Source organism: Suricata suricatta, chromosome 7 (genome assembly GCF_006229205.1).
Source record: "Suricata suricatta isolate VVHF042 chromosome 7, meerkat_22Aug2017_6uvM2_HiC, whole genome shotgun sequence".
NCBI lineage: Eukaryota > Metazoa > Chordata > Mammalia > Carnivora > Herpestidae > Suricata > Suricata suricatta.
The window spans coordinates 77,670,967-77,690,538 of record NC_043706.1 but is presented as its reverse complement, the minus strand read 5'-3'; the positions used below and the strand labels follow the sequence as shown (position 1 = coordinate 77,690,538).

Sequence of the window (19,572 nt, the reverse complement as noted above, 5' to 3'; positions counted from 1 at the left end):
CCGTTTCAGGAGACTCTCAGTGTTACCAAACAGTACATGCCACCTGGGCAGAAATGTTAAGAACAAAAAATAAAAGGTTCATTCAAAACAAACCTAATACATATTTATTGGGCACTTAATGTATGCCACTTCTGCTACTTCCCAAGTCTATGATCTCATTTAACTTCTTTGTGTCTCAGTAAAATTGGGATAATAGCCTTGCTAGGAAGCTTAAATAGATAATAATACATTGAAGTTCTTAAAAGCAGTGCCTGGTCCAATATAAGCAATCAGAAAAGTTAGCTGTTATTCATCTGTTATGTTTTATTGTCACTACATCCTGGGCCCTTTCTAGGAACTAAAGCTCCAGTTGTGAAGAAGACAGACAAGAAAGGACTCTCATGAAGCTTCTATTCCAGTTAAGGTGAAGATAAATTAGTAAGTCAACTAACAGACAAGATCATTTCAAAGAATGATAGATGCAAAGAAGGGTGATGGAGGGAGAGCTCCTGAGGTTAGAGGCCCCTTTTAAAAGGGCAGTCAGAGAGGCCTCTTTGAGGAGGTAAAGCTGAGCTTGAGACCTGGATAATGAGAAACATGCAATGAATCCTAACAAGGGCATTCCAGGCCAGATACACAGCAAGTGCAAAGGCTCTGAGGAAGAACTCAGTGTTAGTTGAAGTATTAGAGGCAAGAAAATGCGGTGTGGCTGGAGCATGATGAGAGGGGAAGAAAATGGTGTAAGATGAGATCAGAGGCAAGGAGATGGGTAAAATCATTAGCATTAGGCTGGACTGACCAAAATGCAAATGGCCAGAATCTCGATGGGACACTCCTGCTAGCACAAGACTACAACTCAGCTGAGTGTGACCCAGAGAAAAGACACCAGGAGTCAGGGCTCTAAGAGTAGAAGAAAGACCAGCTGGTGCTGAGGCAGAGCCTTACCATACAATCTGGCTTCAGAGCAACCGTGACCTCAAAAAGGCAGGACCTCTGTTGGCCGTCAATCTCTCTTCCTATTCACTACGGCAAATACAGCTAGTAGCCTAACCAGTGTCCATTCTCTTTCTTCCTTGTCAGCAGAAGCTTAATTTTGTTCATGGCAGCAATAGGCCATCTCCAAGTGAAACAGGCTTAGTCTAACCAATTGAAATGAGCCTGCAAATTGCAGCTTTTGGTAAAAGAGGCACCAAGGACCCTAGCCTTGGAGAAGCTTCTCTCTTAGGTGTGAGAACCAAAACCATGTACCCCATTCCCAGCCTGGACTCTGAGAACTGAAACTACCCCTTACTGTCTATGTTCACATGACTTTGCTCTCTCACTGTCTTTGTTAGTATGACTGTACTTTTCCAAAGCTATCTCACCTGACTTCACAAAAGAGTCAGAGTCTTCAGTAGAAAGCATCAGCACTTTTCACCCTAAGGTTCTGTGATCCTTCTCTCAGAATCCTTACTTCGCTGTTTCCACTGATCTTACCTTGAACCAATTTACAATTCTCAATAAATTCTCATGTCACCTTCCCTGCTCTGAGACACTTCCCAAGCTCTGATGTAGTGTGTTCTCCCTTACCAAGGTGAGTAATACATTCTGCTTTGTCTTATCAAGAGGTTTTGTTGCTAATGCGTAGGGAGCCAGCCTTTGACAGGTCAATCTGTAGACGGAAACTTTGCCCAATGTTGTGTGTAAGTAATACACACAAGTTACAGGTCTATTTCAAAAGCTAAATATTTCCAAGAAGACCAAAGAGACCTGATTTAAAAAGTGCGGGTGAATATGCATCAACTTTTGGATATTCCTCTGAAATTTGTCCAAATGCCTTTTACCAGAAAATTCAATTATAAATATAGTGCAATTTCCAGTTCTCAATTAGAGACCAGATGCCATAAGTCCTTTTTAAAAATATTTTTCCTAAAATCATCAGTCATGCAGGCTTTTATCTTTCCTAAATCAGGACAAATAACTACTACTAACAAATAAAAGATATTACAAAATTAACTGATCTTTATTCTTTCCTGTTCTATTTTCTATTGCATTAGGATCAGTAAGCATGATAACATCCTAACATTTTTTTAATCATTTCTATATTTGGAGCTCTGAACAATGGTTTATGATTATTATTTATATATAATTATTCTTTAGTTAATAACATCATTAAATTGGTTGATTTTATCAATTGACTGGGTTCTGTGGTCAATGGACTTGGCCAGTTTTACATTTATTGGCAAAATGAAACAAAATGCCACGTGAAAACAAAAAATTCAAGAGAGAAGTCTTGACAACTGTTTTGCAATATACAACAAACTCACATCTTTGAGTGTTTTATCCCACGAGGCTGACTCATGAGTGAAGGTGCTTGGGGTGCAGGAGAAAGAATAGGAGCCTGGGGGCCAAGTACAGCCCTGAGTCTATTACTAACCAATGGACGGAACCCAGGCATGGGGATAAGCATTTCCTGTAGATTACATTACCATCAGCACCTCGATAAACCAGGTACTACTTAATGTGCATTTCACTAAAGAAAAGAACATAAGCACGGAGAGGTTAAATAATACAGTGAAGATCATACAGCCTAGTAAGTGCTAGAATCAGAATTTAAGCCAAGCCTATGTGACACAGCCTCTACAAAGCAACACCTGTTAGTGACAGTGACCTAGCAGTGGCAGAGAAGAATAAAAGAAAGTTAAATGAGCAAGGTCTAGGTGGCCTCTAGGGAGGCTGGAGCATAGGCTGGGAGGCTCATGTTACACATTGCATCAAACTGCAAGCCAAATACGAGGAGCAGAGATAAGGTCCTTCCTTGTTTCTAGTTGTAAGACTTGAGCCAGACCCAGCAGCTGCCACTTTCTCCCGGAGCGGACTCATATTGGACATTCAGTGTCAAGGTGGTCTTGTTAATAATGCAGGCGCGTAACACAAGCAGGATGTCAGCTTTGAAGAGACACCTGCCATCGCTCAGCTCCCCTGGCTGAACGCAGGCAGAGGAGGGATGTCAGAAGATACCCAAGATGCTAGGTGAGTTGAAGGCAGCAGGCTGCCAAGAGAGTGGGTTGCATATTCCATCAGGATGTAGTGAAGAATGAAATCCACGGAGAATACAAAGCTGAGGACATGAGGATGTGGCAGAAGCCAAGAGACTGTGCAGAAATGTCAGACAGAAATGGGCTGACTCCTGAAATGAACCAAAAAAGAAAGGCAGAAAGGTAAAGAGAAGTAAGTAAATACCAGGGAAGGATCATGAAGCAAACAGTGTGAAAACAGACAAGCAGGGATCACAAGAGATGATTCGCTTCTTGGGAGGGGGTGGGCAGAGGGGAAACCTGGAGACAAGAGTGATTAGATCTGAAAAGAATCTCCAAGTGGGGGTCTGCTAATGTGTGACATGATTCTGACATGACACATTCACAAGATTACGGGAGAACACTCCTGAGCCCATTTTGGAAATATGATCAAGGGCCTTTGTTCCCAGTATCACTGGGCTGAAGACCATGATGATTTTACTTACCACTGTATCTCTAGGACGCAGCACAATGCCTGGGATGTGCTATGTGCTCAATTAATATTTCTCAAATAAAGTATTTCTTGAATAAAAAGAGATAGGAAGGAAAGAAGGAGGGAAAGGGAAGGTGAAATCCAGGGGCAGAAGGGTCTGCCTGGCTACTCAAACTGACCAGCTTTAGGAAGGATACATAGCTAATGGACTCCTGCCTCTTCTTGCCTCTCCACCTCCTCTCCCTACACACACACGCAGCAGTCCCATGCCACCTGCTCACACACACAGAAGGCCTAACAGCCCAAGGCACTAAGTAAGTGTTGGGGAGCCTGCACCCAATGCCCAAACACCCTGGGCCATCCGTGGTACACTAGTCTCTATGGTTCTCCACGGCAGCCCTGGACCTTCCCTCTGTCTTTAAAACACAAGCCAACCAGTGAGCTCGTTTAACACACACTCATAAGTCCTTCACTGCTCAGTGAACCCAACAGTACACCAGGAACTCGATGGGGCCTCCCTGTCTTCAGATAAATATTGCCCCAGCTCCCCACATTGGAACATGTGGGTATTATGGTAAAGGGGAAGAGGTTGGTGGGGAGAGGTCTGTACCTTATGTTTCATTCAAGATAGGCTTGTTTATGCTATGATTACAACCCCAAAAGCTCAGTGACTAAAAAGTAAGGTGTATTTTTCACTCACACTATGTATCCATCACCAACTGGCTGAAGGCTTAACTCTCCATTGTCCTTTCTCTGGGATCCAGGCTAACAGAGCAAGCACCATGTATCTGTGGTAGAGGAAAAGAAAACTGCAGGCTGCCATTTAGAAACTTCAGTCTGGAAGTCACGCACATCACTTCCTTGCAGTCATTTGCTGGAATCGTCACTTGATCCCACACAGACGCAAGGGATCTGGGAATACAATACTACCACGAGTCAGGAAGACAGAGAGCTGGAAATAGTGACCCTAGTCTGGAGCTGAGCCTCGGAGGTGTGGCCCAATCAATCCTCAACCCCTTCTACCCAGCAAAGTGCTAAGGAATGGGTACCCTCCATGAGGAAATGTCTGGTGGCAGAGCCTAGAAGAAGGAGGTGCTTCCCAGTCAAGCCTGCTGCTTAGGGGATCCCTCTTCCAGATCCAGGACTCTCACCTGTCCCACAGTCTCAACTCTCCTGACACAGGGACAGCTGTAATGAGCATAGTGTCGAGGCAGTTCTGAGGTCCTCCTGTAAGCCCAGCCAGGGGGAGGATGCTCTTCTCCACAGTGGATCCCAATTCAAGGTCCCATGAGGGTGGCAAAGTGGCTGCTTTGAGGATGCATTTTCTTTTTTGAAAAAATAATATAAACGTTTTCTCCTGCCTCATTTTAGGAATGAAGCAACTTGGTTCATAAGTAAAATGTCAAAACTGCCATTTGTATTACTTGCTACCATGGGTGTAGGGGCAGGAGGCCGGGTGGATGGGGGAGGGGTGGCAGAAAGCAAAGGGAGGTTCTTGAGGAGAGAAACACAACTGGGCAGAGGGGGAAGGTTGTGGAGAGCTGGGGATTTGGAAAGAGTGTGAGTGGAGAGACAATATGAGGGGAGAATATCAGAGATGAGCTGCTGTTACCACATCTTCCTCAATGGCACCTCAGCTCTTTGAAAAGCTAATTTGCTATTCTACAACTGTTCTCTTCCTTCGAAAGTACACCAGAGGGTCTGTGACTGCCTGGGTGGCAGACACCTGAATCAAGAGGAGGACAAACATGACTTCTGGGCTGAGGACCCACTCCTGGGAGAAGCCCATCATGAGAGGAAGCAATAGATAACTCAAGACTTCAAAGAGGAAGAAGGCACTAGCTGGCAGACCTTTGGAATCAGAGGTCACGCGGGGAGCCGGCCATTTGCACTGACTTCCAATCCCAGGTGAAAGAGAGAGACAGCTGAGGAAAACATAGAGGTAGAGGGTCTTAGAAATATCAAATTAATCTTCATGTAACTTTTGGTCTATGCTACAAAAGAACTAAACCAGGTGACTTCTGCCAGGTTATTGTTATTGCTTTTGTTTTGATTCTGTGCTTGTTCTATGAAAAGCTATGAGTCGCTAGCTACCTGTCTGGGTACTAGAAACTCTGGAACCTGCATAGCCAATATGGGCTGCTGAAATGAGTGGAGAGAAAGTAGAAATCTCAAAATATTTTTAAAAATAAAAAGATACCACCTCCTTCCCTTCTCTTCCCTGCCCACACAAAAACAGGTCCTCCACCTCCACCGCTCCTGAGGGCCACCCTGCTGCACTGGCACTAACGAAGCCATATCTTCCTGACTTACCCTGGGCTCTAGGCCGAGTGACAGCAGTCAGAAAGAATCAGGCTCGATCAAGCCCATGCTGCCCTGGAGAACTGGTGATATTTCTGCCGGTGGCCTCCCTAGTGTCTTTCCCTCTCTGAGCAGGGGGGACGTGGGGCAGCCCTTGAAACACTGAGGCACAGGAAAGATGCTGGGCTGTCTGAAGGAGACAGGCAGCATGTGGTTAGCCCAGAAGAGACACTGCAGCACAGGGCAGCCCGCAGGGGTGAGGCAGCTGCTGAGGAATCCTCCGTGGCTGTGGAAATCTTGATAAGGTGACAAATGCAGCCTGCAGCAGCCAGCATCCTGAGGGCGGCCTCCGGCCCAGGGGCCCACGCACCGTGGAAGGCAGGCGAGTGGCACGCTGTCATCACCCCAGTCAGCAGGCGTCAGGTGCACTTAATTACCAGGGCTGCCGAAGCAGATCACACTTCCTCTGCCAGCCTCTGATTTCACGTGTGTTGTCACTTTTATTATTTTTTTTTCCATAACTTGCCTGAACGGATCTGAAGATGTTCAGAACTGGGTTTTCACCAGCAGGTCTCCGAAATGGATTCCAAGATGAGAAATTTCATTCGTTTGTCTTTTTATTTACTGACATATTTATTGAGTATCTGCTGTATACCAGACACTGTACCAGGTGGTCGGGGGATTCTCATATTTGTTTTCCAAGTTGTATTAATTGGGATTTGGACAATTTTTGCCATGCTTTCCATGTTTATCTAGGAGGAGGAGAAGCTGTGATATGTGGACATCACAGTGGGGCAAACAGGAGATGGTCTCTGCCCAGAGGAGGCTGCCTGGACCCTGAGAGCTGAAGGGATTGGTATGCCAGTCCACAGGAGGGATACTCTGCCTTAGAGCTGAGCTTTTGTGTTATTTTTTTTAATGAGGTGCAAGTTTCTGCCTCTAACCTGGGCCTGGCAATCTACTCAAATGCCCTCAAGGAAAATCTTCCCTACTTTGGCCATTCTCTTCCTCCTTTCTTTAGTTTTTCAGGCTTGTCAGAAGAGAGTTGGTACAGAGAAATGCTGGCCATCAGGTTAGCCACAGCATGAAGATAAATTATTTAGGACAATTCTCTCTGCAATTGGGAATCCCAAGTCTGTAGGAGTCCTTTAGAGGATAGGTATTCAGACACAAGGTAATGTTTTTCACAGTAATTAATATAGGATTATTTATAAAACTGGCTAGGATGAATATTCCCAAACTCTCAGTCCTCTTGGCCAGAAGAAGTTCCCTGTTTTCTGACTGGTAAGACCAGAAAAGTGGCTCTTTCAGTAAGATTGCACATCATAAATTCTCAGGGATAGAAGGTTTTTCCAATTGGACCCTAGGGGTTCCTGAGATATGCCTCCGGGGGCTGCAGGAATGGGCACCTCTGACTCCTCTCCTGCTTCACTCAACTGGAGAAGACCTTTGGTAATATTCTTTATATATATTAGTTTTTCTTTCTTAAGACATCTCATTTGAAGACAAAGTTCTTATATTAAGAGGGAGAGGGAGAGTCCAAACCAGTTTTCACCAGAGGAGGAGACCAAGGCCCAGGAAGGCCACAAGCCTTACCAGAATCACACAGCTTCACAGACTAGCACCGGTGTGCAAGTGAACTTCCCAGTGCACATCCAAAGTTAGTTTCTCTGTTTGACCAGAGATACCAAGGTCTTTAGTGTTGCTCACACATTTTTAGGGGGCATGTAATACACTGATCTTTTACTTATCCTTTGTTTAGCTTCTACTGAATTGCTAGTCAATCTCTACTGCTTTTGCTTTATTTAATAGAAAGATGCTTGAGGGAGAAAGCCCTGGCTAAATACTTTTATCTGGCTGGAGATAAAGACACTCTTGTTACATCAAAGCTTGGGTGGTGAGCCCTATCTGTCTCGTCCCGTGGTGTCCTTGTTGGGCTGGGGGATGTAGAAGGCAGCATGGGAGAGGGGCTGTAGCTTGCAATGGCACAACCCCCACCCTCCTCCGCAGTCTATTAGAAGAAGATAACCTTTGTGGGTGGCAAGAGGAGGCAGACGCTTGGGCCAGACCAACACACATAATGACAGTGCCTCACAGAAACAAATTATTTCCTTTTCAGCATTACTTCAGAAGTCAGTGTTTCCAGTATTGCCCAGCTTTATCTTCCTGTCAGCATAAAAAATACCATCATGAGGGAAAATGTGCATGATAGCCACAGAAATGCATACCGTCAGGAGGTTTCACTGCCATAAACTTGCCTTCACATTCTCCCCATTTCCTCCTGCTCAGTGCTTACCTTCTGGTGCTTGGCAACCCTACGCATGAACACACAGGGGTAGGCAAGAGGTGACAGCCCAGGGGAATCCCCGGCCGAAGGGCGGGTCTGCCAAGGACTGCTATCAGATGAGGCGGAGGGGTGTGAGGTGACTCAGACACTGTGAAAAGCATTGTTCACTTATAGCCATACTTCCCTTTATCAGAAAGCATACCCTTGAAATGCTGTGTCTAAACAAAATTCTGCAACTCAAGTCCTGTCTTAAATGGGTCAGAGAAGCTTGCAATTCAAATGATTCCTATAAAGTATCCTTTATCTATCAAAGACTCTATTCATTCATTTATTTGTTCATTCATTCATTCAACAAATATATATTTATTCAGAACTTTGAACAGGACACTGGGTCAGGCATTGGGAATATGGTGTGTGGGTGAGAGCTAAGACATTTTCTTATATGTATGGGTTGCAGATCATTACACCACCACTACAAGAGAAATATAAGGGTGCTAATTGACCCTGCACAAAAATTGGATCTTCAAAGATAATTGCTCAAAGCAGACTAGTGACTAAATAGAATCAGTTTTTGGGGACAGCTGTCCTTCCCTGACTCACACACCTGCCGTCCATGCCAGCTTGTTCTTCGAGGGCAGGATCTTTTACCTCTTCCCACCAAAATTGTAGTTTTTGTTTCACTTTGATCCAACTCTTTTCTTGTAGTCTATTTGATGTACAATATGATCTGTTCAGCTCATATCCCCAGCACATTGTGGAAAACTATCTTTTGAAGACAGCAGGAGATGAGAGCACCTAGTCGGTGAACCAAGATCATTAGAGACATCTTGCTAATGCAAAGTCTCTGCCTGTTTACAGTCAGGTACCTACCAATGAAAAGGGAGCAATCAGCAGAGGGCTAAAAGATCAAACACCAAGGTTGATCTAGCTACTGCTGCTGAGGAGTGTCTGATCTGAGCAGCAGAAAGCAACACCAGGGGGCCTAATATGATACTGTCCCTTGAGAGGATCTACCAGCCACCTGGTGGCAAGTTGATCATATTAGATCCCTTCCATTCTGGTGTGTGGGTGGAATAGTAATTTTTCCTTACTGAGACTGATATGTGTCTCGGTACGGGTGTGCCTTCACTGTCCACAATGCTTTGGCCAGCCCCATGGTCTGAGAACTCCCAGAGTGGCTGATTTGTTGACATGAAATCACATATGATATCACCTCAGACCTAGGGACCCGCTTTATAGCAAGGAGCTGCCTTGCTGGCCTATGACCTCAGGATCCATTACACTTTTCGTATACTGCACAGACTGGCAGTTGCCAGCTTGGTAGTATCAGAAAGGTCTCTAAAAGGTCAAACTGAGGTGCCAGGTTAGGGATAAAGTCATCATTTAAGATGCATGGCATTCTTGGGATACTTTGAAAACATGATAGAAGTGGCCACTCTTATCACTTATCTAACTGACCTGATTAGGGAATTTGTTCTTCCTATTCCTTAAAGACACTAACCAGATGCAATCAGAGCTTGACAAAAATGTAACCAGAGGCTCAGATCCTCAAAGGGGAATTTCAGGGTGACCCCACTGAACAAGCAGCCTAGACCGGCAAAACTGCCATCCAAGGAGGTGCATCTCACTTGTGGCCTCAGGGCAGAATCAGGGACTGAAGCTTGTCCCACTTGCCCTCCTGTTGTAAATCTTTTTTTTTTTTTTTTAATTTTAGAGGAAAGCCAGATGAGTGTGAGGCAAGCAATTGCCTTGAAGAATCAGTGACAAGCTGGAGTGAATTTAATATGGAACATGAGTGGATTTGAGCAATGTAAGAGGTAGACCATAGCAGAAACTGTCAGGCCCTCGCACCCGCTGCCCCTGTGCACATCCACTGCCTCTTTCTGTGAGCACGTGCTGCTGGGAGCTTGGACTGGACTTAGGAGTGTGCTTAGCCCACGCATAGGGCAGTCCAGAGGTGCTACAGAATCAATGCACCTGAAACAGATCTCCGTGAAATAGAGCAAGTGGTTGGTTGGGAATGGAGCTTGGAGTACATATAACAGAGAAACCAAAACTTGCCTAGTGCCCAGCAAAGACCCTTCTGAGCACCGAAGGATGCAGAGGAGTCAGCTGGACAAAAGAGGCAAAAGAAGGGTATTGATAGGCACACAGGTATGAATGGAAGCCATATTACATACAAGGAAATGACAGAAGTATGGAATGGGAGCGGCAAGAGATAGGGGCAGGGGTCATACCATCAAGGGTCTTGGGATCCATGTTTTGGAATCTCAATTATTTCAGAAACGCATTGAAACTTTTTTCACAGATGACATGATCCAACTTACATGTTGGGAGATCACCAGGATATCCATCTGGCATTTGGAAATATAAGTCTGGCTGAGGGATATGATGTGATCAATGATAAAGTAATCAAAGCCCACTATAGAGGGCTGTTCAAGGGGACTGTAAGAAATGAGAGGAGCAGAAGTCCCAGGCCTGAGCCCCTGAGCCTACAAAGAAGACAAAGGAAGGTAGATTGAAAGCTACAATAGGAAGGCCCCTAGGGAGTGCTGGGGAAGACAGTATCAAATGCCAGTCAGAGGATATGTAAGAGAGGCCTGATCCATGATTCCTGGCAGAGTAAAATCATAGTCTTTTAGGAAAATAATTGGCCATGTACATCAAGAACCATAACCCAACTCCTGGGAATTTATTCAAGTGGAGAAAAAACTTACTTATGCAACTATGGTGATACTTTTTATAATGGTAAAAAAATAGTAAGGAATTTTTAATGCCTCTGATAGAAAACTGACTCGGTAAATTATAAGACACAAACTTAATGAAATACTTTGCAACCTTTAAATATTATAACTGTGATGACTGCCATGAAGCAATATTAAAACATACAGGGGTGTGTGGGTGGCTCAATCAGTTGAGCGTCAGACTCTTGATTTCGACTGAAGTCATGATCTCGTGGTTGGTGAGATCTAGCCTCGCGTAGGGCTCTCTGCTGACAATGAGTAGCCTGTTTGGAATTCTCTCTCTCCCTCTCTCCCTCTCTCTCTCTGTCCCTCCCCCTGTGAGTCCCCTCTCTCAAGATAAATAAATAAATGTTTAAAAAATATATAAAACAACATTAAATGAAAAGGCAAAATGCAAGAGTTTGTATAACAAGTAAATATGCATAAGGATAAAGATCAGAAGAACATGGAAAGTGTAAATACTTCAAATGTTAGAGAGGAGGGATTGTGAATTTTTTAAACTATTCCCAGTATTTCTGTTATACTGTTTATAACCAAAGGATTGTAATCTGGAAAAGAAACATACTATGTAGCAACTTTATAATAAGTAGAAAAACCCACTACAATGCCAAACAATGTGCTGTCTAAGCATGAGAGAACCAACCACCGATAAATTTTGCCATTTACAACAGGGTTTTGTGGAAGAATATATTACTTTTTTGACCCAAGAGGGACAGACACCTTACTATATACTCACTGCTCATCCTAAGAGAATAAATGTCCAAATAGCCCTTAGCATGAAAAGGAAACTTATTTCTTGGAGGCTCTGAAAATAAATGGAAATTCAGTTAAATGCAGCATAATATTCATAATAGATTCCACACACTGTCCCACTTACAGGGAAGGGAGCAAAGGAATTGACATATTTTGAGTGCCAACATGTACCAAGGATGCTGCTAGTCCTTCATACCAACCCAGCGAGAGTGAGGACCCCTGCATCATCAATTACATTCTCCAGTCAACAAGCATCAAATTCCACGGGCTGTTCCTGCTTTGTTCTCCGCTCTCAAATCCCTGTTGGGGAATTAAGCGAATTTCAGTGACCATCTGCACAACCCATACAAGGCTGCCTAATGTAGGGGAGACATGTCTTTGTTTCCCCAATTCACCTAATTTTTCAAAGTCAGGGTTATATTGCCACCTCTTCCCTTTGTACGGAAACTCCTTTCTCTCATCTTTGAGCTGTCATTATAGTTCTGAAATTCACTCACGCATGAGCCTACAGCTGAATCTCTGTTGTGTAATGTTCCTTTATTCTCATATTTAATCCTCTTTTCATCTCACCCATGTAGAGCATTTGAGCTCCATGCCTACTCCGATGTGGTAGAGCATTGGGCACTCCCTTCTAGTTACTCTGAGGAGGATTTCATTTCATCTCCCTGACAAGTTACATCCTCGGTTTATTCACTTTTCTCATACCTTTATTAGAATGTTTATAGGATGACGTGCTTTTAATTGTTTTCCTCACCCTGAAGATACAGAGAGTAAGTTTCTCTAATGGGCTTTGTAACTTCCATCCTTTATTTTTATTGCTAATGGACTCTCCAGTAATATAAAATGACTGATGAGTGCAGTCAGAGAAAAGCAGAAAAATCAATACCTGTCCAGACTCCATATTAGTTAAAAGCAGGTGAGGAACTGAGGCTGGCAGACAATAGAATTTCCCCTGGCTCCCAAGTATCTGGAAGGAGGAAAAACTACCTAGTATGGGCTGTGAAGTTTTCTACTAAGGAGAGTTTTTTGTTTTTTTTTTTTATAAACACAAGGTGCTGGAAGGAGAGGAGACTGAGATGGATTGGGTAGTTGCTATAAATCTGTGAGAACTACGCCCAGCAGAGGGCAGTGGTACACATACACACTGACCCCAGGCATGACTATTCTACTGCTGGCTTCTCCAGGCTTCTCTCTCCACCTTCCAATAGACCATGCTGCCCTGACCCAGGCAAAATCAAAAGCACATCCTTGATCAGACATGGTCGTTGTTAGCAGAGCCCCAATAGCTACAGGTTCACATTTGATAAACTAGGTTCTACATAGCAAATATAGTAAGCATTGTACCTGCCTAGACCATCTCGTTTGGTCTTCTCAATGCCCTATAATATGGGTAATGCTATCGTCATCATCATCTCCATTTATAGATGAGGAAAGTGAAGTTAAATTGCCCAAAGGCACTCAGCCAGTGGCTAGAGCTGACATTGAAACTGGTTCTAATCTACAACCCAAGAGCTTAGCCATCATACTATGCCAGTGGCAGGCCTTACTATCTGTACATTCACATGTATTGTTTGTTTTAGTCTAGGCAATTTCTTGACAGCATGGGACATAAGTTACCCATCCTTCTGACATTCGCAGCTAGCAGAGGGCCTTGCCTGTGGTAGGTGATCAGTAAGTAAGTCTGACTGATTTATCATTCAAAAATGCTTTAGCGTGACTTTGTATGGTATTGTGACGTGTGGAGTATGTTGAGCATCTTCCCCAGTTTATCTTCATTTACAACCTAAGACAAGCAAGCAGCAGTGACACAGATGACCCTGTTAAAATCACAGACAAGGGAGAAATAAACTTGAACTAAAACCTTACTGGATGCAGTATTTACGTTATAAATATAAGTCAAGGGCAAAAGTCTAAGATGATTTTCTATGCCTGCTTCTTCAACCTTCCCACTTTGCAACTCCCAGGTTTCTTGAAATCTTCCATTATGGTCCAAATTAGCAACAACTTTGGATTATTGTCTCCAGAATTTTCTGTGAATTACCACCTTTAGGGCAGAATGAGTTTGGATGAGTTTCTGCACCCAGCCTTTCATTTCAAGATTTCAGTTAACTGTGCCTCTCCTAGTATCTCTAAGGGTTTAATGCCACTCACCCCAGAACACTCACCTCATCCCATTCCTTTCAAAGGCAATGAGACTAAATCACTATCTGTGATTTCTCATCCTTGTAAGACTATATAGATACATACATTTTCATGTGCCTACATGTCATCCCTTTTATCATCTCTATTACTAGCAGGGCTTTTATGCCAATTAACTAACACAGTACTATAGCCCTATAGTACCTTATGGTTAACTAAGGAAATCATGGATAGAATTAGGACATATTTTTACATGTTAAAAAATTAAAGAGGAGTGCCTGGTTAAGCGCCTCAGTTAAGCATCAGACTCTTGGTTTCAGCTCAGTTCATGAGATCAAGCCCTGCGTCAGGCTCTGTTCTGTGCTGATAGCACAAATCCTGCTTAGAATTCTCTCTCTCTCTCACTCTCTCTCCCCCTCCCCCATTCATCTTTCTCTCTCTTTCAAAATAAGTAAATTTAAAAAAATTAAAGAACACTATGGTAATAATGTCTAGAAACAGTAAAGAGTTTAAGATTGGAGAACTAAATTATGGTTTTTCAAACTGGGGCTCACAAGTAATTTCTCAGATCCTAGAGCTCTATAGGAGGCACTTTAATGTGTGTTGTTACTATATCTCATAAAAAATTAATATAAGCATAATTTGGATTATGGTTTCCACTAAGAGATTATAGAGTAGAGTGCTTAAAAACCTAGTATTGAAATAGAATACCTAGGTTTACATCCTGGCTTTGCCCCTCACTAGCTATGTGAGCTTGGAAATTCTCAGCACCTTGGTTTCCTCATCTGTACAATAAGGCTACTTTATAAAATAGTAGTAAGGGCTACATGAATTAAAACATATAAAGTACTTGGAACAGTGCTTGATTTGTACAGAGTAAGCACTTTATAAATGTCTGTCATTATTTTAATTATTACCAAGAAATGTCATATGATTTTAAAGTCTATGTTTGCCTGTGTATAATCACATAGTCACCAAATAATATTATTTGAATTTCAGAGCTGAGAGAGACAAGAAGGAGCCTGGACACATATTTTGTAGTGATGTCTCTGGTACCTTATATTCCTTGCTACATTTCCTTCATAGAGTCCCTCTTCGGATTTCTTGTAGGGCTGGTTTGGTGGTGATGAATTTTCTCAACTTTTGTTTATTTGGGAAAACCTTTATCTCTCCTATTTTGAAAGACAGGCTTGCTGGATAAAGAATTCTTGGCTGCATTTTTTTCCTGTTTATCATATTGAAGATTTCCTGCCATTCCTTTCTGGCCTGCCAAGTTTCAGTAGATAGGTCTGTAACCACTCTGATAGGTTTCTCTTTGTATGTTAAGGCCCTTTTATCCCTAGCTGCTTTCAGAATTCTCTCTTTATCTTTATATTTTGCCAGTTTCACTATGATATGCTGAAGGTCGGTTTACGTTACGTCTTAGGGGAGTTTGGTATGTCTCTTGAATTTCAATGTTTTTCTCTTTCCCTAGATAGGGGAAATTTTTGTGTATAATTTGGTCCAGCACCCCTTCAGGACCTTTTTCTCTTTCTTCCTCTTCAAGAACTCCTATGATACAGATATTGTTCCCTTTGATTGTATGAGTCAGGTCTCTGATTCTACTTTCATGCTCCTGGACCAATTTCTCTCTCTTTTTCTTGGCTTCTTCTTTTGCTATAACTGTGTCTTCTAATTCACCTATTCTCCTCTCTGCTTCTTCAATCCATGCATTGGCAGCCTCCATCTTATTATTCACCTCATTTATAGCCTTTTTTAACTCGTCACAGCTATTTTGAAGGTTCCTAGTCTTTGTATAAATATCTTCTCTGACAGCTTCTATGCTTTTTTCAAGCCCAGCGATTAATTGTATGCAAATCATTCTAAATTCTTGTTCAGTTATGTTGTTTAGATCTGTTTTGAGCAGTTCTGTGGTTGTGACTTCTTCCTGGAGTTTCTTCAGGGGAGAGTTCTTTTGTTTTTTCATTTTGTCTAGTTTTCTGTCTGTCAGTTTTAAAAAGCTCATTGTGCACTGTGCACCTGTTAAAGGAGGCTTATTGACTGTCCAGGACCTGTTGCTTCAGGAAATGTTCTTTTAATGGTGTCTCTCAGTTTCTTTTGTTGTGCCTTTGATTCTTTTATTTCCCTACTCAGCAATATTTGGGATTCTTCATCATGTGTACTTTGGCTTGTTTCTTGGGGTAGCCCTGAAAAGGAAAACAGATAGACAAACACACAGGGAACAAAAGCATGCAAATGCACAGACAAATCAAACAAACAAACAAATTAAACTGGGGAAAGGAAGAAAAGAAAAGGGAGAAGAAAGAGAAGAAAAGAAGAGAAGAAAAAAATAAAGGGGGGACAGAGACAACAAAGGACAATGGACAGTCTAAAAATGTATAAACAGTCGAAGGGCGAGATAAGGATGAAATAAGGGAGAATATATCTGGATGGCAAGAGAAAAAAAAGGAGGAGAAAGGAAAAAGGAAAATAAGGAGTAAAAAATTTTTTAAAAAATTTAAAAAGTAAAAAAGGTAATAATAATAAAAAATAAGTACAAAAAAAAAAGCAGCAGCTCCCCCTTGTGGATAGGCGTGGTTTGATGTACATAGGTCTGGGGGGATGGCTCTCGGAGGCCCCACCTTGGTGTTTGCCTCGAGATGAATGGCAGCACCCCAACCTCTGCTGGAACTAAGTGCTGCAGGCCACTCTTATGAGTCCAATCTCCTTGTGCTGCGGGCGAGCCAAGCTATATTTTCCAGGCCCGCCTCGCTTCAAAATCCTAGTCCATGCACTTTTATGCTGCCACAGATGAGATGTACTCGCTTTGGCAACTGGCTTCTTAGTAGGGGGAGGGAGCAGTTTCTCTTGGTGCAGGCAGGGATTTGCGCTGCCACTGCTGGAGGCGAAGTGCACACCCCCAGAGCTGCGGCTGCCAACGCGTAGGGGGGGGGAGCAGATTCTCTTGGCGCCTGCCTATATTTGCATTGACGCTGCCTGAGGCGCAGGGTGCTGCTGGAAATTAGGTGTGCGCTCCTGCAGCCGCAGCCTAAGTGTGAGCCCCTGCCGCCACAGCAGCCACCACCAACTCCCTGCCAGGATCGTGCAGGGGTGGGGGCTATTTTTTCCCTCTGTTGGCATCTAGATTTGGGATTCATGAGGCCAATCCTGGAGGTGAGATGTGCTGTGGAAATAAGGTGTGTGCTCCTGGTCCCACAGCCGAGGCCGAAGTGCTTGCCCCCGAGGCCACCACCACCTAGGCCCCTGACTCCCTGCCAGGATTGTGCAGGGGTGGGAGCTGTTTTTTCCTTTGTGCCACACAGGTTCAGGATTCGCACTGCCCAGCAGTCATATATGGAGTTAGAGTTTTTCTCTCCGTGCCAGGTTAAACATTCTTTATCTCCTCTCTAGAGACAGTACTATGAGTGTGTTCAGTTTCTCTTTCTCTTCCCTTTGTCTCTCAGGAACTCCACGTGCTTTCCCTGTGTTGGGCTGGGACTCCCACCTCCCCTGCCCTTCTCGGGCTGGCCCCTTTTCCAATCTCCCCAGTTTGCACTCACTCACTCAGGCATCCTTGAGGTTGCCTTCTTTCTGGAGTCTGTATTTTCTCCTTCCACTCTTACAGATGAGAGTAATGTCCTTCTCAGTTAGATAGATGGGGTGGACAAAGTTTACAGAGCTCCCTTCCTCTCTGTCATCTTGGCTCCTCAAGCCTGGGCACATAAATGATACATTCATATCAAGTGAAGTCCAAACGCTATCACAATATGCTGTATATTAATGGATTTTTAGGAATTTAGATGGAGAAAAGAGTGGAAGAATTGAGTTACTCCCCAAAATTCACACTGGTACAGAAATACTGAATTAAAAAAGAACGTAAATCATAGCAGACAACACCATATTCCTGTAGCAAGAGGCATTTTACTGTCAGTAAAACCTCATCTGTCAATATTAAATTAATGTGAATTTACATTTTCTTTGTTTAGTTTTATTTATACATATTTATAAATCACTTTTTAGAACTATATGGGAGCTTTAAGCATGACTTTATATCTCCTTTTTGTTTTACATATTTAAGTAACATTATTTTAGATTAATACTGGGACTCCGGAGATTTTTCTTTCTTTGAAAATTTTTCTTTGAAAGGATCCTATGTTACTCAAGTTTAAAAGCCTTGTACTAATTGCTATAGTCTTTCCCTTTGGTCTGGTTGGTAGACCATCAATGAACCAAGCTCATTTAGGTTCAAGTTTTGCTCTGTCCCTAACATTGCCTTCTCTTCATGTGAAATTTAAAGTATATATATCCCTTATTGATATTACTTACTTATTTAACTTTAAAGTCTTTTAACTTTTAATATTTGAAAATGTTCCCAATCCTTAGAATAGCTTGTCTCACACACTATATATTCATTCAAATGCACACTTATACAAACAAAATAGCGAACAGCAGCACTGTAGAGCATGGTCCTAAATAAAAAAAAAAATAGTATACACACCCAGCAGCCTATGCTTTTCAGGAGAATTCAGCTAGAAAGGCCACTGTACAAACTTGACCTCAAGCTCTAAGTAGTGTGAGTGTTCAGCCAGAGTTGAGCTGTAGTAACAGGTTCAAGGTCATGGCTGCTCTGGCTCTCTCTTCATGCCTCACAATTTTGCTCCACTTAGAAGGCCCCCAACAATATAAAGCAATGGGGCCACCTCTCTTTTTTAATGTCTTTGTGCTTTTACTAATGCTCCTACCATGTGTGCATACCAAGTGTTCTGGTGCTGCAGAGGAAGGATTGTATTTACAGAGGCCTTGAAGTTTTAATTAACTGGTCTAAATTGTTGAATAAATGCCTGTGTCCCTAGGGATCAAATCCCCATTGAATAAGAGGAAAGAAGCTAAGTGCATCGACTGAGACAAATTCCTAGGAGTAATGTCTAATTAGTGGCTCTTTCTTTACCCAAGTAGCAAAGGACTATTGATGTCACTGTAAAATTTAAGAGTTTTCATGAAATCATGAGGAAGGTAGCTGTGTGCTCAGTCATTTTCAACATGAAGAATACAAGCCAGGAGTGACATTCAAATTAGTTCACAGCCGGGAAGAAAAAGGGGTCAGACAATCAGAGCAGCTTCCCTGAAGGCCCCAGCTGCACCAGGTGTTACCCTTCTAGCTGTTACATCATAGGGGTGGTCCAGGTGGTCCCACAGAAGAGGGGAAGCGAGGGGTACCCGAGGGACTCAGAGCACAGCTATTTATCAGACAATGGAAAACTATTACACTATTTTACAATAACCATAACTCTACTAAAGTGTGCTGGCAAAACAGTGGCCTAAGCTTACCACCCCTTGTGCTCCCAGCTGTAACAGAGTGACTCGGTGGAGCAAAGAGGCTCATGAGAGGCCTTCGCTTCTAGGTTAGGAGTTAAGTCACCTGTTCATTTTCCATCCAGACCTAAGGACAGGAGCATCTTTCAACACAAGACAGTTTTGCCTAACTGATTAAAGGGGAAGAAGGTGACCTCAACACAGGAGTGTGTGTCAGAATCTACCCTATTTTGAGGACAAGACCTTTCATTTCTGCTGAAGTGCCATTCTCCTAGACAGACGGTAGGTTTTAAACTACGTTTGAAATGGAGAGTTAGGCTTTCTGGGAAGGTTTCTTCTTATATATAAATCAAATTCCAAAGCATTTGCTCTGTGGATTTTTTATGCATGCTCTCTAGCTAATATTAAGCCAGTCACAAAAATGAATGCACATTGATCACTGGAGAATGAAAACCAGGGTTTTTCTGGGCTAATTTAAATTTGCTGCAGGCCTAGAAGCATTCTGCCTGTTCACCTCTCTTGCCAACAGCAACCATTTTAGGTCTGGGTGTAAAGGGAGAAGTAAGTGTGCTTACTTACACCAAGGTA

General features: G+C 42.9%; 1 long non-coding RNA gene across 1 annotated transcript in view; it reads right to left on the bottom strand.

Annotated features, from left to right (window-relative positions):
* Positions 1-11,665: 11,665 nt before the first annotated feature.
* Positions 11,666-19,572, bottom strand: part of LOC115296643 — an 83,216-nt gene continuing 75,309 nt past the window's right edge. Inside the window, exon 3 of the long non-coding RNA XR_003910975.1 lies at positions 11,666-11,853. This is a non-coding gene — a long non-coding RNA (uncharacterized LOC115296643). The remainder of the gene's footprint in view (positions 11,854-19,572) is intronic.